Consider the following 16,573-nt stretch of genomic DNA (forward strand, 5'->3'; position numbering starts at 1 on the left):
TCCTTTCCTGGTTGTTTTAGTGAAGCAGATGTACGGTGTGCCCGGGGCACAAATAGAGCTCCTGTTTCAAGGTTTGGTTGTCATTTTGACCTTGGTAAATGCTAAGCTGCTGTGGGAGCCTAGGAGCAGGGCCCGCAAACATAATAAGTTTGAAAATTTCCTTTATCAACGGTGTGTGTGTATGAATGTGTATATATTTATTAAAACATACAGGGCGCCTGGGTGACTCAGTCATTTAGGCGGCAAGCTATTGGTTATGACTCAGGTCATGATCCTTGGGGTCATGGGATCGAGCCCCATATGGGGCTCAGGGGAAATCCATGCTCAGCGGGGAGTCTGCTTGAGATTCTCTCTCTCCCTTTGCCCCTTCCCCGACTTCTGAATGTGCTGTCTCTAAAATCAATAAATCAATTTTAAAGACATATATATGTGTGTGCATATGTGCACGCATGCACGTGCACGCACGCACACACACACACACATACACACACATCACATTTTCTTTATCCATTTCTCTTCAGTGGATATTTAGTTTCTTTCCAGAACTTGGCTATTGTGAATAGTAATTACAAAGAAGGTAAAAATTCAGGTATCTCTTTGAGATCCTGAATTCCATTCTTTTGAGTATTTATACCCAGGAATGAGATTGCTGCATCATATGGTATTTCTATTTTTAATTTTTTTAAAGATTTTATTTATTTATTTGACAGAGAGAGATCACCAGTAGGCAGAGAGGCAGGCAGAGAGAGAGAGAGGGAAGCAGGCTCCCTGCTGAGCAGAGAACCTGATGCGGAACTCGAACCCAGGACCCCGAGATCATGACCTGAGCTGAAGGCAGCGGCTTAACCCACTGAGCCACCCAGGTGCCCCCTATTTTTAATTTTTTGAGGAACTTCCACACTGTTTTCTATAGTATATAGAAATTATATAGTATATAGTATATAGCTGCACCATTTTACATTCCTACTAACAGTGTGCCAGCCTTCAATGTCTCCACATTCTTGCCCACCCTTTTTTTTTTTAATAATAACCATCCTAACTGATATGAGGTGATATTTCATTGTGGTTCTGATTTGCATTTCCCTCATAATTAATGATGTTGAACATCTTTTCATAGATCTCTTGGCCTATTGAAGGAGACCTCATCAGGAAGAAGACAGGAGCAATCAGGGTAGTGCAAGCCTTGATTACACGGAGACGTTAATCATGTATTATTGGCAACTCCAATCATCTAGTCTCAAGCCCCCCCCCCCAAAAAAAGAACAGGTAAAGATAATCTTACTTATGTTTGTGCAATAATTAATTAAACCATTCCTTCCTAATAGACATATAAAGTGTTTCCCATTTGTTGCTATGATTAACAGGACTGAAATCAACATCTTTGAACATGAAATCTTGGAAAAGGTGCATGCTTTCTCATAGGAAAGACGTAGCAAAGTACAAGCCTGATGTAAGTGGGTGAGTGTGAAGATTGGGAAGTTTTAACAATTATTGTTGAACTTCTGCTCCAAAAGTGCTTCTCTCACTTCATAGTCTGGCCAGTGAATGTGTGTGACTGCCTTACATCCTCCTAGGCATTTTATTCATCATACTTTGAAATTTTGGTCAAACTTTGGGGTGAAAGATGGTCTCAGTATTGTTTTACTTTTTATTTCCTTTTTTTCTAAAAAGGTTGAATATAAAATTCAGTGACTCCCTTAGAGTGGCACTTCTGCATTAGTGTCTTGAGTGCCTGGATTTTTCTCAGCATACTTTTATATTTTGAAAAAGACATTCCTCCCTTACTTTTAAAAGCAAGGACTTCACAGAAGGACCAGTTGCTGAGCCATGGAGCGAGGCAGGACACCCTAAGCTAATGAGGGTTGGAGGTCAAAGCAATTGCCAGGGCTCATAAGGGAGAGAGAGACCATGTGTAAAACCTCATCTAGAGAGCCCAGGGCAGGCTGGTGGTCAGCATTCTGGATCGAGAGTTGAGCACAAAGTGGGCAAAGAACCATAAGGACAAGAGCTAGGAATGTGGGTAGCAGGTCCAAGAATTTCTGTTAGTAGGCTTGGCAAATCTCTGAACGGCCACCACCAGCTGAAGTTGTGAGGTGGTCTCTAGTGGGCAGGTCTACTGGCTGAGGGGACACCCCGCCCTGCCTCTGAAGTCTCCATGCCCCAAGTCAGGCAGACCACAGAGGGCTTTCCGGCATCACGTGGTGGTGCTGCCTGCTGGGTCCCGGGAGGGCCACATCTCTTGGCTGCTGTGGTAGCTCACAGCGTCCTCGCCAGTGTTCCAGGCTGGGCAGGTTTGCTAAGTGATGACAGCTGAGATGGGCCACGAGTGCCAGTGAGCGGTGCAAGGGGCCTACCACTGCAGGGAGGTGGAACTGAGGGGTCATATGCTTCGGCCAGTTGCCTCAGTGATTCTGCAGATGAAGGGCTGAGTGTGGACATGTCTGGAAGAGATGATCTAGATGGTATCTGCAATTCAGACTGTCCTCCCTGGTTCCTGACCTCCTGGCACACCAGGGGCCAGATGTCCTATGGCTCTATCTGGTCGCCTCTCTTGCCATCAGCTACGTCCTAGGGTAAGAGGTTGACTCAGAATGCAGACATTTGTGGGATGCAGAATCTGTGACGATGGGACTGTTTATTAAATCGACCACGGGTGACAGGGATGCATGGAGTCCAGAGCTGTGTCTTTCTGGTTATTATAACCTAGACTGGATGTACTTGAAAAAAAAAATCTGTACTGGTCCTCTCCAGGTTATCACATAATCTGTAGCACAGTGTAAATCACTACTTACTGTGTGGTGTGGGGAGGATTTGTGTTTCTAAGGAAGTTGCGTTTATTGCCCAAGTGACAACTGAGTGAGAGTAATGTACAGGGAACAGGACAGGAAATAAGGTTTATTTCCCTGTATTAGAAATTTAATAGAAGTTGTATATCCTCCCTTCAGCAGGTTTCCCCCTTTTATTTGTGACTGTTGCTTTATCTTTTCCACCAGTCATAACACAGATTACTCCTTGCCTCTCCTTCCACATTTGCATAAGTAAGTCTCATATCCCACTCTTTGTATAGTTCCGTATTTTATTTGAAATCACTACATCTATCAGAAGCATATTATTATCATTTGGCTCAATAAACTGCAGTTAGACCCCAGAAATTATGGCCTAGAAGGACAGAAAAGTGGATATTGGCAAACACTAATAATTGTACAAGTTACGGCCTCCCTATTTAAAGTCTTTCATTTTGAAATAATTTTATACTTACACATAAATTGTAAAAATAGTACAGAGAGTTCCTGTGGCTCTTACAACCAGTTCAGCCAAGCAAATCTGTTTACATTGTGATAGTTCATTTAGCAGAACTCATAGACTGACGTTGGTAGAGTAGTATTTAACTGCAATCAAATCTGGATTTCACCAGACTTCAAGTAGACAGGCAATCAGTGCTTTTTGTTATGTTTTGTTTTCTTTGGTATATAGCTAAAGGCATTTTTATCCCATGTATAAATCTGTATGAATTCTCCCAGAATTCAGACACAGAAATTTCCCCAAGCCCCAGAGAAACTCCCTATGTTCCTTCTCTTTTGGGGTTTTTTTTTTTTTTCATGTTAAGTGCACTCTTTAATCTGCATCCCCTATTTCCCCCATCCCCCCATTCAGCTCCCCTCTGGTAACCATCAGTTTCTTCTCTATCGTTCAGAGTCTGTTCCTTGGTTCTTTTCCCCCCTTGCTCATTTGTTGTTTCTAATTCCACATGAGTGAGATCATGAGGTATTTGTCTTCGCCTGATTTATTTCCATTGGCACTGTACTCTAGCTCCAGCCATGTCATTACAAATAGCAAGATTTCATTCCTTTTTTATGGATGAATAATATTGCATTGTGGGTATGTAAGTATATGTGTGCATATATATATGTAATGTATATACACACACACACACGTATATACATACATGCATGTGCCGTGTCTTCTTTATCCATTCAAAAATTGATGGACACTTAGGCTGCTTCCATAGGGAGGTTATCGTAAATAATGCATCAGGGTGCATGTATAGTATTTGCATTATTATATTTGTATATTTTTGGTAAATACCCAGTAGTGTGATTACTGGATCATAGGGTAGTTCTGTTTTTAATGTTTCTTCTTTATAATCACAGCAGATGTAATCCTTGGCAACTACTGATCTATTCTCTATTAGTATAATTTTTCTTTTCTGAAAATGTTATATAAATGGAATGTAAAATTACATAATTTTATGAAATGGGGTTTTTCAGTTGGCCTAATGCACTTGGGATCCTCCCAAGTTGTAAGGACAAATAGTATGTCCCTTTTGACTGCTGAATGGTATTCCTAGTATGACAGTTTATCCTTTTATCCACTGAAGGAGGCGGGAGTTATCTCTTGTTTGGGGCGATCACAAATACAGTTGTTAGGTACATTTGTGTATGCTGTTTTGTGTGAACATCTGTTTTCATTTCTCTAGGGTAAATTTTCAGAAGGGGCTTGTTCTGTCATCTGGTAAGTATATGTTTAACTTTGTAAGAAACGGGTCAGTTCATTTCCAGCGATCCTGGACCATGTTACACTGTCACCATCACCGAGAGTCAGATCTACTCATTCTGTACCCACAGCAGCACTTGCTATTTTCAGTAATTTCTGCTTTACCTCTTCTAGTAGGTATGTGGCAGTATGTTGTTGTGGCTTAAATTTACATTATAGTAATGGACAGTGATGTAAATATTTTGTCGTCTCTTTATTTACTATCCATATATTCTCTCTGGCAAACCGTGTGTTCAAAAGCTGTATGCTCATTTTCTATGTAGATTGTTTCTTGATGTTAAATGTAGAGAACATTTTTAGGGCAGTGGGGGATGGTATGCACGTGATCAAAGCATCGTTAGCTAGACCCAAGTCTTTGATCAGAGAGGTGACTGGTAAGTATTTCTCACCAGTATGTAGTGGAGGTGAGCTGTGTGCCTTAAAGCTTGGGGTGGTCCTGCAGCCTGCAGTAAATGCATAGGACGTCATCCGTCGAGGGAAAATTTTAAAGCTCTGCCCCTGAACCTTCCCAGCGTGCCTTGGGACCAGCAGTTTCTACTGCTTCATCGTGGGACCCTGAGGGACCACTGCTCTCAGTATCCATGGGGTTATGGAAGGACAGCACATCCGAAACCTCCTTACAGGTAAGTACGGGCCTTTATTATTATTTGAATTTAGTGTATGGCTTAGAATTAACAAATACCACAGTAAATCACATTGGTAAGGCCAGTATTTCTTTTCAGCAACCCTTGAGCATGGATGCGTGCTCACAGACACACATGACTGGTAGGTGTCAGTGTGCATAATCACGCCGAGACCTTCCCAGCAAGAAGGTAACGTTGTTGGTATAGTCCCTCTTGCTCAAATATAAAATGAACAGTCATGACGAAGGCAGACATGGCTAAAAGAAAACAAGGAACTCTTCCTTGTGGCCTTCTAGAATGCCTCTGAACACTTGGTAGCTATTCTTTTGCCTTAAGTTCAAAGAAGCGCATTCTGCCGAGCATTTCTACGGCCTTGGCAGCAAACTGGGTGTCACTAGTGACGGGAGCTTAAATGGTGGCAGCGACTGCCCGAGACTGGTCTCCAGATGACTCTCCTGGGCGTGACCTTCAGGAAGGGCTACCACTCTGCTGAGGAGTAGATCTAAGAATTCCTGAAGATAATGGCACTGTAGGCTGGGAGGAAGCACTTCACCTGTGGGAGGCCGGGAAGCTCATGACCAGACATTTGGTGCGGGAAAAGTACCCCAGGACCACCAGGTGCCAGACCGACATCCTCCATGCTCTGAGTTCTTGTGGGGCCTGAGAGCCCATGCGGAGAGACCAGCAGGAGTCAAGTCCTGGAGAAAGGTTTGAGAAAAGTCACTTAGAATGCCCACAGTTCCTTCCCTTACCAATATGATGAGGCTTTCAGAAGTGAGGGAGAGAGAGTAAAAGGGACTTGTAGTAAGGGTTGGCTGGTTTCTTTAGTTTTTTTAGTTTGTGGTTGAAGACCACAGTCTCAGGATTCCCTCCCCACGCCCCCATACACCACTACACACTCCTTGCCCATTTTCTCCTTCCCTTCTCCCGCTCCCTCCCCCTGCCACACACACACTCCATGCCTTCCATTCCCATCCCTTTGGCCTGCACGCACCTGCACACACTGCACTATCTCTTCCCATCTTTCCTTCCCCTGCCCTCCTACACATGTGGTATGTATGTCCCTTCCCTTCCCCCCACCACACACAAGGCACCATCCCATTTCGGCCCTTCTCTCAACCACACCCACACTACACTACCCCTTCCCATCTTCCCCTTCCTTTCCTGCTCATCCCTACTACTCTCTGCACATACAACTACAGCAAAAAGTTCCATCTTCTTCTTCCTTCCCTGTCTCCATCTGTGCTGTGCTTTCCCCTTTCTTCCATTTTTTACCCACACCACACTCTTCCTTACCACCCCTCTTCCTGTTTATCCTCCTCTCCTCCGCACAGGCTCCTGTACTTCCCTTACTGCCCGTGCGCAGCTGCTCCCCTTCTCCCCGACTTCCTCCCCCACTTCCTTTCTGTACTTACACCCGTGGCTTTTGTTCTTGTTCGCTTCCCTTTTTCTTTCTGTACGCACACACTATACTCTCCCTTTCCTTTCCATCTCCACACATACACAACAGAACCCCTTCCTTTCCCTTCTTCCTACACACTAAAACACAATTACACTATACTTTCCTATTTTCTCTCCCATTCCGTCTTGACCCACACTACCGTGTTCTGTCCCTTCCTCCCCTTACCTTTTTTGCCTCTGCCATCCTTCTCTCTCACACACACCACAATCCCTTGCCGTTGGTCCCTTCCCTCTTCCACACATCACACTGCCCTTGTTCCCGTCCCATCTCCCACGCTCTACGTTATCCCCTCCTTGACCCTTTTTTTCCTACACACACACTATGCTCTAGCTCATCTTCTCCTCATTTTTTTCTCCACACCAAACTGTTATTTCTTTTCCCTTCCATTCTCCAAACACACACAATGCTACACTGCCTTTCCCCAGTTTTCCCGTTTCCTGTCCCCATATACACACAACACTACACCAGTCCTTTTCTACACACACTACACTATTCCTTCGCCTTCCTTCTCTGGGCAGACATTCTACAGGATCCTCTCTCCAAACACACATACTACTTCACTCACTTCCCTCCTTTGCTTCCCTGTTCTACAAACACACACCACCCTATCCATTCTCTTCCCTAACCACAAATTCTACAAAATTTCCTCCCTTTTAATATGCACACAGTATCCTATCCCTACTTTTTCCTTCTCCAAACACACTATACTTTCCCTTGTCTTCCCTTTCTTCAACCACACAAGAACACAAACTGTTCCATTCACGTCCATCATTTGCTTCCCTATTTCACAAACACACACCACCGATCCATTCTCTTCCCTATCCACAAATTCTACAGTATTTCCTCTATTCTGCAAATATACACACAGTACCCTAACCCAAGGCTTTCCTTCTCCAGAACACTATATTCTTCGTTTTCTTTCCTTTCCTCGACTGCACAAACACACATACATTATTCCTTCCGCTTCCTCTTTGTGCAAACATCGAACAGGATCCTTCTACAAACACATACACCCCATCCATTCTCTTCCCTAGACACAAATTCTAGACGATTTCCTCCCTTCTCCAAATAGACACATACTACCCTAATATTACCCTTTCTTTCTACACACACACACACAGGATATGCTCCCTTTTCTTTGCTTTCCTCAAAGACAGTAGTGCATACACTACCCTCCTTTGCGTCCCTGTTCTACAAACATTCACCCCTATATATTCCCTATACACAGATTATAAACTATTTCCTCCCTTCTACACAAAGATACATACTACCCCATCGCTACCCTCTCCCTGTCCAACACACACGATTCTCCACCTTCTACACTATGACTTCTCCAAACACACAGACTAGACTATTCGCATCCATCCTTTGATCCCCTTTTCTACACAGACACCACCCTATACATTCTCTTCCCTACACACAAATTCTACACAATTTCCTCCCTTCTAAATACACACATGGTACCCTATCCCTAGTTGTTCCTTCTCCAAACACACTATATTATCCCATTTCTTCAACCACACAAGAACACAAACTGCTCCATTCACTGCCCTCCTTTGCTTCCCTGTTCTACATACACACACCAACCTATCTATTTTCTTCCCTATACACAAATTCTAGACTATTTCCTGCCTTCTCCATATGGACACACACTACCTATGCCTCCATTTTCCTTCTCCAAAAACACTGTGCCCTCCTTTTTCTACCCTTTTTTTTTTTAAAAATATTTTTTATTTATTTGACAGAGAGAAATCACAACTAGGCAGAGAGGCAGGCAGAGAGAGAGGAGGAAGCAGGCTCCCTGCAGAGCAGAGAGCCCGACGCGGGGCTCGATCCCAGGACCCTGGGATCATGACCCGAGCCGAAGGCAGAGGCTTTAACCCACTGAGCCACCCAGGCGCCCCTCCTTTTTCTACCCTTTATTCAACCACAACGAAACATGTACTAACTATTCATTCCCCTTCCTTCTCTGTGCAAACCTGCCACACTGTTTCTGCAAACACACACACACACACACACACACACACACACACACCACTCTCTTAATGTCACTCCTTTGTTCTGTTCTGCAAGCACACACCAGCCTATCCATTCTCTTCCCTATACACAAATTCTACACTATGTCTTCCCTCTCCGAATATACACAGATGACCCTATCCTACCCTTTCCGTCTCCGCACACACAATATATTATCTCTGTTCTTCCCCCTCCTCAGCCACAAAAACACTGGCAATAAACTATCACTGCCCTGTACAAAGAGTCTGCACTGTCATGTCTCCAAACACACAGTGCACTTACTCCCTCCTTTGCTTCCCTGTTCTAAAGACACATAAAACCCCGATTCATTCGCTTCCCTATACACAAATTGTAGACTATTTGTCTCCATTCCAAATGGACACACACTACTTATGCCTATATGTTCCTTCTGGAAGCACACTATACTCTCCTTTTTCGTCCCCTTCCTGACCCACACAAACACACAACTACACAATTCATGTCCAGCCGTTGCTTCCCTCTCATAAAAACACATCACCCTGTCAATTCTCTTCCCTATACAAGGAAAGAAAATTCCTTGTATTCCTTCTCCCTTCTCCAAATATGCACACGTGGCACTGTCCCTTTGCTTTCCTTTGCCACACACTTGCACTGTATGCTCCGTTTTCTTGCCTTTCTTCATCCTCACAAACACGCTACTACACTATTCAGGACCCTGCTTGGCTTCCCTGGTCTACAAACACACACCACCCGATCCATTCTCTTCCCTGCACACAAATTCTAGACTATTTCCTCCCTTTTCCAAATGGACACACACTATCTATGCCTCCATTCTCCTTCTCCGAAAACACTATAGGCTCCTTTTTTCTTGCCCTTCCTCAACACACAAGCACACAACTACACTATTCACGTCCCTCATTTGATTCCCTCTCATAGAAACACACCACCCTGTTAATTCTCCCCCTATACACAAATTTTAACCCTATTTTCTCCAAATATGCACACACGACACTCTCCTTTCCTCCTTTCCCTTGCCACACACTTGCACTGTCTTCTCCCTTTTCTTCCCTTTCCTCTTCGTCACAAATACTCCACTACACTATTCATGACCCTGGATGGCTTTCGGGATCTACAAACACACATCTTGCGAATGATTCTCTTTCCTATACACAAATTCTGGACTATTTCCTCCCTTTTCCAAATGCACACACTACCCATACCTCCAATTTCCTTCTCTGAAACCATTATACTCTCCTTTTTCTTCCCCTTCCTGAAACAAATAAACACAGAACTACCCTACTCACGTCTCTCCTTGCTTCCCATCATAGAAACACACCACCCTGCCAATTCTCCTCCCTATACCCAAATTGTACCCTATTTTCTTCCTTCTCCAATATGCGCACTCTGCACAATCCCTTCACTTTCCTTTGCCACACACTTGCACTGTATTCTCCCTTTCCTTCCCTTTCCTATTCGTACAAACACTACTACACTATTCACAACCCTCCTTGGCTTCCCTGTTGTACAAACACACCACCCTGCCAATTCTCTTCCCTATATGCAAATTTTACCCTATTTTCTCCTTTCTGTAAATATGCACAGACGACTCTATCCTTTCCATTTCCTTTTCCACACGCTTGCACTGTCTTTTCCCTTTCCTTCCCTTTCCTCATCCTCACAAACACTCTACTACACTAACAAGACCTCTTTGGCTTCTCTGGTCTACAAGCACACACCAGCCGATCCATTCTCTTCCCTAGACACAAATTCTAACCTATTTCCTCCCTTTTCCAAATATACCCACACTACATATACCTCCCATCAACTTTTCTAAAAACACTATACTCTTCTTTTTCTTCCCCTTCGTCAACCACACAGAACTACACCATTCACGTCCCTCCTTACCTTCCGTCTCATAGAAACACACAACCTGTCAATTCTGTTCCCTATACACAAATTCTATGCCATTTTCTTCCTTCTCCAAATATGCACAAAGGATGCTATCCTTTCCCTTTCCTTTGCCACACAAATGCACTGTCTTCTCCCTTTTCTTCCCTTTCCTCATCCTCACAAACACTCTACTACAGTATTCAAGACCCTGCTTGGCTTGCCTGATCTACAAACACACACCACACGATCAAATCTCTTTCCTGTACACAAATTATGGACTATATCCTCCCTCTTCCAGATGGAAAAACACACTACCTATTCCTCCATTTTCCTTCTGCGAAATCACTATTCTCTCCTTTTCCTTCCCCTTCCTCAACCACACAAACACACAACTACACAATTCAGGTCCAGCCTCTGCTTCTCTCTCTTAAAAACACACCGCCCTGCCAATTCTCTTCCCTGTACACAAATTCTACCCTATTTTCTCCCCTACCCAAATATGTACACACGACACTCTCCTTTCCCTTTCCTTTGCCACACACTTACACTGTCTTCTCCCTTTTTTCCCCTTCCTCATCCTCACAAACACTCTACTACAGTGTTCACAACTCTGCTTGGCTTTCCTGATCTACAAACACACACCACCCGATCTATTCTCTTTCGTATATACAAATTTTAGACTATATCCTACCTTCTCCAAATGTACACACACTAGCCTATGTCTACATTTTTCTTCTGCAAACACATTACGTTCCTCCTTTGCTACTCATCCACAAAAATACGTAATTTCACTATTCACGTCCCTCCTTTGGTTCCCTATTCTACATACACACACCAGCCCATCCTTTCTCTTCCATATACACAAAATCTACATGATTGTCTCCCTTCTCCCAATAGACAGACAATACCCTAACAGGACGCTTTCCTCTACAACACAGAATATATTCTCCCCTTTCATCGCCTTCCTCAGAGGCACTAGCACACACACTACTCTTTTCGTGTCCCAACACTGCTTCCCTATTCTACAAACACACACCCCTAGCCATTCTCTGCCTTAGAAACATATTCTATACTATTTCCTCTGTTTTCCAAATACACACGCACTAACCTATCCTTTTACACTAGTACACTAGTGCACACACTGCCCTTCCCTTTCCTCCACCACGCTGTCGTTTCTGCAAATCACAGAGTACTCGATTCATATCCCTTCCTTTGCTTCCCTGTTCTAGACACACACCACCCTATCCATTCTCTTCCCTATAGACAGTTCTACACTATTTCCTCCATTCTCCAATTGTACACACACTACCACCTCCCTACCCTTTCCTTCTGCACACAGACACTATCTTCTACCTTTTCTTCCCTCTCCGCAACCACATAAACCCACAGAATACACTTCTCCTTCCCCGTCCTTCTCTGTGTAAACATTCTACCCTATCCCTTCTCTAACACACACTACTCTTTTCAAGGCCCCCGTTTGCTTCCCTGTTCTACAAATACACACGACCCTATCAATTCTCTTCCCTATATACAAATTCTACAGTATTTCCTCCATTCTCCAAGTGTAGACGTGAGCCTATCCCTCCTTTTTCCTTCTCTGCACACACTATACTCTTTTTCTTCCCTTTCCTCAACCACACAACTACACTGTTCACGTCCCTACTTTGCTTCCCTCCCATAGAAACACACCACCCTGCCAATTCTCTTCCCTATACACAAATTCTACCCTATTTTCTCCCTTCCCCAAATATGCACACATGACACTCTCCTTTCCCTTTCCTTTTCCACACACTTGCACTGTCATCTCCCTTTTCTTCCCTTTCCTCATCCTCATAAGCACTCTACTACCCTATTCACGACCCTGCTTGGTTTCCCTGATCCACAAACACACACCACCTGATCGATTCTCTTCCCTATATACAAATTCTAGACTATTTTCTCCCTTTTCCAAATGTAGACACACTACCTGTGCCTACATTTTCCTTCTCCAAATACCTTATATTCTCCATTTTCTACACTTTCCTCAACCAAACCGAAACACACACTACACTATTCCTTCCCCTGCTCCTTCCTTGTCTCTGCAAACATGCCACACTATCACATCTGCAAACACACACACAACTCTCTTAACGTGACTCCTTTGCTCCCTGTTCTGCAAACACACACCAGCCTATCCATTCTCTTCCCTGTACACAGATTCTACACTGTCCTCCCTCTCCGAATATAAACACACGACAGTGTCCCTACCCTTTCCATCTCCACACACACAATATTTTCTCTCTGTTCTTCCCTCTCCTCAACCACACCAACACATACAATACACTATACCTGCCCTTCCTTCCCTGTACAAACATTCTACACTATTACTTCTCCAAACACACACATACTATCCTATTCCTACCATTTCTTTCTCCACACAGACACTATATTCTCCCTTTGCTTCCCTTTCGTCAACCACAGAAACACACAATACACTATTTCTTCCACTTTCTTCTTTGTGCAGACATTTTACACTATCACTTCTGTGAACACACACTACTCTATTCATTTCCCTCCTTTGCTTTCTTGTTTTTCAAACACCTACAACCCGGTGCATTTTCTTCTGTATACAGAAATTCTACACTATTTCCTCCCTTTTCCCAATATGCACATGTTACCCTATCCCTACCCTTTCCTTCTCCACACATACACTATATTCTCCCATTTCTTCCCTTTCCTTAACCACACACAGAATACACTGTTTCTTCCCTGTGCAAACATACTACACTATTCCTTTTTTACACTACTCTGTTCACTTCCCTACTTTGCTTTCCTGGTCTACAAACATACACCACCCTATCAATTCTCTTCCCAGTACACATATTCTATACTATTTAATCTCTTTTCCAAATATATACACACTGTCCTATCCCTGCGCTTTCCGTTACCCCCCGCACACTATATTCTCCCTTTTCTTTCGTTTCCTCATCTGCACAAACACATACAATTCCATTCCTTCCCCTTTCTCTGTGCAAACATTCTACACTATCCTTTTTCCAAACACACACACTACACTATTTATTCACTCCCCTCCGTTTTTCTAACCACACACGTACACACAAGACACTTCACTAGCCCTTCCCTTCTTTTTCTGCTCATTCGCACTCCACTGTCCCTTTTCTTCCCTTCTCCCCTCCCCATCACAGAAACATTATGTTTTCCCTTCCCTTCCCTTCTCTATGCAAACATGATACTATCCCTCCCCTTCTCCACACCCAGATTCTACATTATGCTATACTTTCATGTTGTCCCTTCCCTTTACCACAGACACACACACACAATCCCTTCCCTTCCCACACACAAACAATAGAGTACCTTCTCTTCATCTCTCTTGCCATTCTCTTCATGGCCTGTCTTCTGTTTCGCAGAAGGTGTTCAGCCAGCACTTAGTTCTGCTTCAGAAGGAATTGTTCTATAAATAGGTGTAGATTTGGTATCTCCATGGAGGAGGGGACTTCAGCATCTTCCTACATCACCTTCTTGGACCAGAGTACTCTTATTTCTGCGTGTCATGTTTAAGAGTAGGAGATATGTAGTTTCAAAAGAAATTTGGCAACACTTCCCTCTTATTTTGTGATATGGAACAGGGTATCACTGCCTGAGTAGGAGTTTCAAAGACAGTTGACTCATTGCTTTCCTAATACTTTCAGTCAGTCACTCTCTAAAATTAAGATACATATGTGAATTTGCTAAACTTATCTAAGAATGCAGGAGAAAATAAAACTTAAATTAGATAACATTTTCATTGGTTCACTTATTCATTCTCTGAACATTAGCTGAACATGTGCTCTCATGGAAGACATTCTTGAGGATGCTATGGATTTTTTATTTAGGAGCAACTGGAAGCTACGAGGTATCAGGGTGCTATAAGAAGGATGGAAGATTTGCAAGTCCAGCTGAGAGCAGGTATGTGCCCATTTGGACGTTTGGGAAAGCAGTTTTTCAGTGGAAAGAAAGTTTTAAGCTTAGCTATGTAGTGGGTGAGGTAAGGCTGTGGGAGATGCTCAGATGGAGAGACTAAAGCATAGGCTGCAGGATGGCTCTTCATAGTTACTCGTGAATCCTGGATAACCTAGGAAGTTTCCACGGGGAGAGGCAAGGTAGCTGTTACAACTGCCTGTGTCCGTGCATCTGATGACGGTTTGCGAAGTACTCGTTTTACATTCTTAACTCCAAATACATGCTATCTTCCATAAAAGAAAGAAAGGAAAGGTGAAGGGCACCTGGCTGGTTCAGTTGGTAGAGTTTGTGCCTCTTGATCTTGGGGTCATGATCCATGTTGGATGTAGAGATTAGTTACAAAAATAAAAAATGAGGATGACTCAGAGAATGGATACAAGAACCCCAAGATGGTGGTGAGAGCCTGGGGATTTAATCTTGGGCTTTGAATTCTACTCCAGGAACTGACAATAGTTGCTCAGTGGTATTTCAGAAGTGCTACTGTCCACTGACTTTCATACTTCTCATGTGCCTGTTTCTAAACAACAGTGTCTATAGAAATGATCCTACTCCTCTCCTGCCATTGTACCTTGGATGTGTTGGGACAGATGAAGTATCTTCTTGCTTCACAGGTCCACAAATAGAGACTCATTCCGCCCCACTGGTATGCTTAATAAACTTCCTCCCAAGAGCCTCATCATCTGCAGCTAGACTTAGAGATTTAGATGATGGGACTTGGATTTTGAGTTGATGTTGTAGTGGCATAAGATGATTTGGGATTTGGGGAAAAGGTGAATGAATTTTACATAAAGTAGGAACATGAGATATTATGGCCCGGAAGGTGGACAGTGGCAGACAGAATCTCATGGGGTTCCTATGATCCCCATCTCCTGGTGATGGCGCTTTTGTGTACTCCTATCCTTAAGTTTAGGTAGGCCCTCTGACTTGCTTCTAACCAATACAATCCAGAGAAGGTGATGAGATGTCAGCTGCATGATTATGTTATATGTCTTGGGGAAATAATGAGAAGCAAACTCTCATGCTGACTCAAAAATTCGTCTCCACAAAATATATGTACAATAAAAAACAAATCGAACTTAGTAAGGAGAGATCTTCCTTCATAAGGGATACCTGCAAAGATAGAAAGGGAACTATTGTAGTAGGGAGAATCTATGCCCCTAAGATCTGCGTGGCTGTCAAGCCTCAGTGAGGCAAAAAGAGTTTTCCATTGGGAGAGAGGATACACAAAGCTGTGTATGTGTAGAAGCAGGATAAAGGATAGTGTGATTGGACAGAAGATCAGAGAACATTTCGCCCTGAGGCCAGTCTGTTCTCAAGAGGGGTTGTATGCTGGCTCAGCTGAGGGCGGGCCTGGAGAAGGAAGAGAAGCTTAACCAAAGTTGGGCTGCCAAGCAGCTGGGCTAACCATTTATGAGGCCAAGAATGGGATTTTTGAGAATCTGTGTCTGGCTCTGTCATAGGTAAAAAAACGAGCAGCTACGTGTCTTACCTGACTCACACGGAGAATGGACCTTTGAGGTGAGCTGTTTCCTGGAACTCAAAGGAGGTGGACTTCCTGACGTTCACTGCTGTCCCGGATCACGGGCTCGGACACTATTCACCATGATCACGGAGGAAAGAACAAAGTTTTATTGCTCAGGAAGCACTAAACTGGACTATAACGTACATTCCAGGCACGCAACTGAAGAAAAAGCAAAGTCAAAAAGAAACCTTCCTCTTCTGTGTCACCAAGCTGATAAAACACTTTCTGTACATTTTCTCAAGAGGAAAGATAACTAGTCCGCAAGGAAGAGGATGTCACGTGTCCATTTGTCACACCTATTTCTTCCTAACTGCACATGCTCACTGGGGTGGTCTTCTGTGATAGCCTTTATCCGAACGAAAACATTCCTGGGATGTAAAATTGTTGAGAAGTTTCCTCAGCTTCTCCAAGAGAAAGGTTTTCTATTTACATCTTTTTCAAGAAAATGCTATTTAAAAAGGTGAGGGTGATGAGACTCCCCCCACCCCGCCATTTAGTGGCAACAGAAGAATAAAACTTTTTTATTTT

The 16,573-nt window shown here is 43.5% G+C and overlaps 1 non-coding gene across 1 annotated transcript; it reads right to left on the reverse strand.

Annotated features, from left to right (window-relative positions):
• Nucleotides 1–1,151: 1,151 nt before the first annotated feature.
• LOC123935708 lies at nucleotides 1,152–1,288 on the reverse strand. The gene has a single exon (XR_006816984.1). It is a non-coding gene; the product is annotated as a U8 small nucleolar RNA (small nucleolar RNA).
• Between the last annotated feature and the right edge of the window lie 15,285 nt (nucleotides 1,289–16,573).

The sequence above is a fragment of the Meles meles genome, chromosome X (assembly GCF_922984935.1).
Source record: "Meles meles chromosome X, mMelMel3.1 paternal haplotype, whole genome shotgun sequence".
NCBI lineage: Eukaryota > Metazoa > Chordata > Mammalia > Carnivora > Mustelidae > Meles > Meles meles.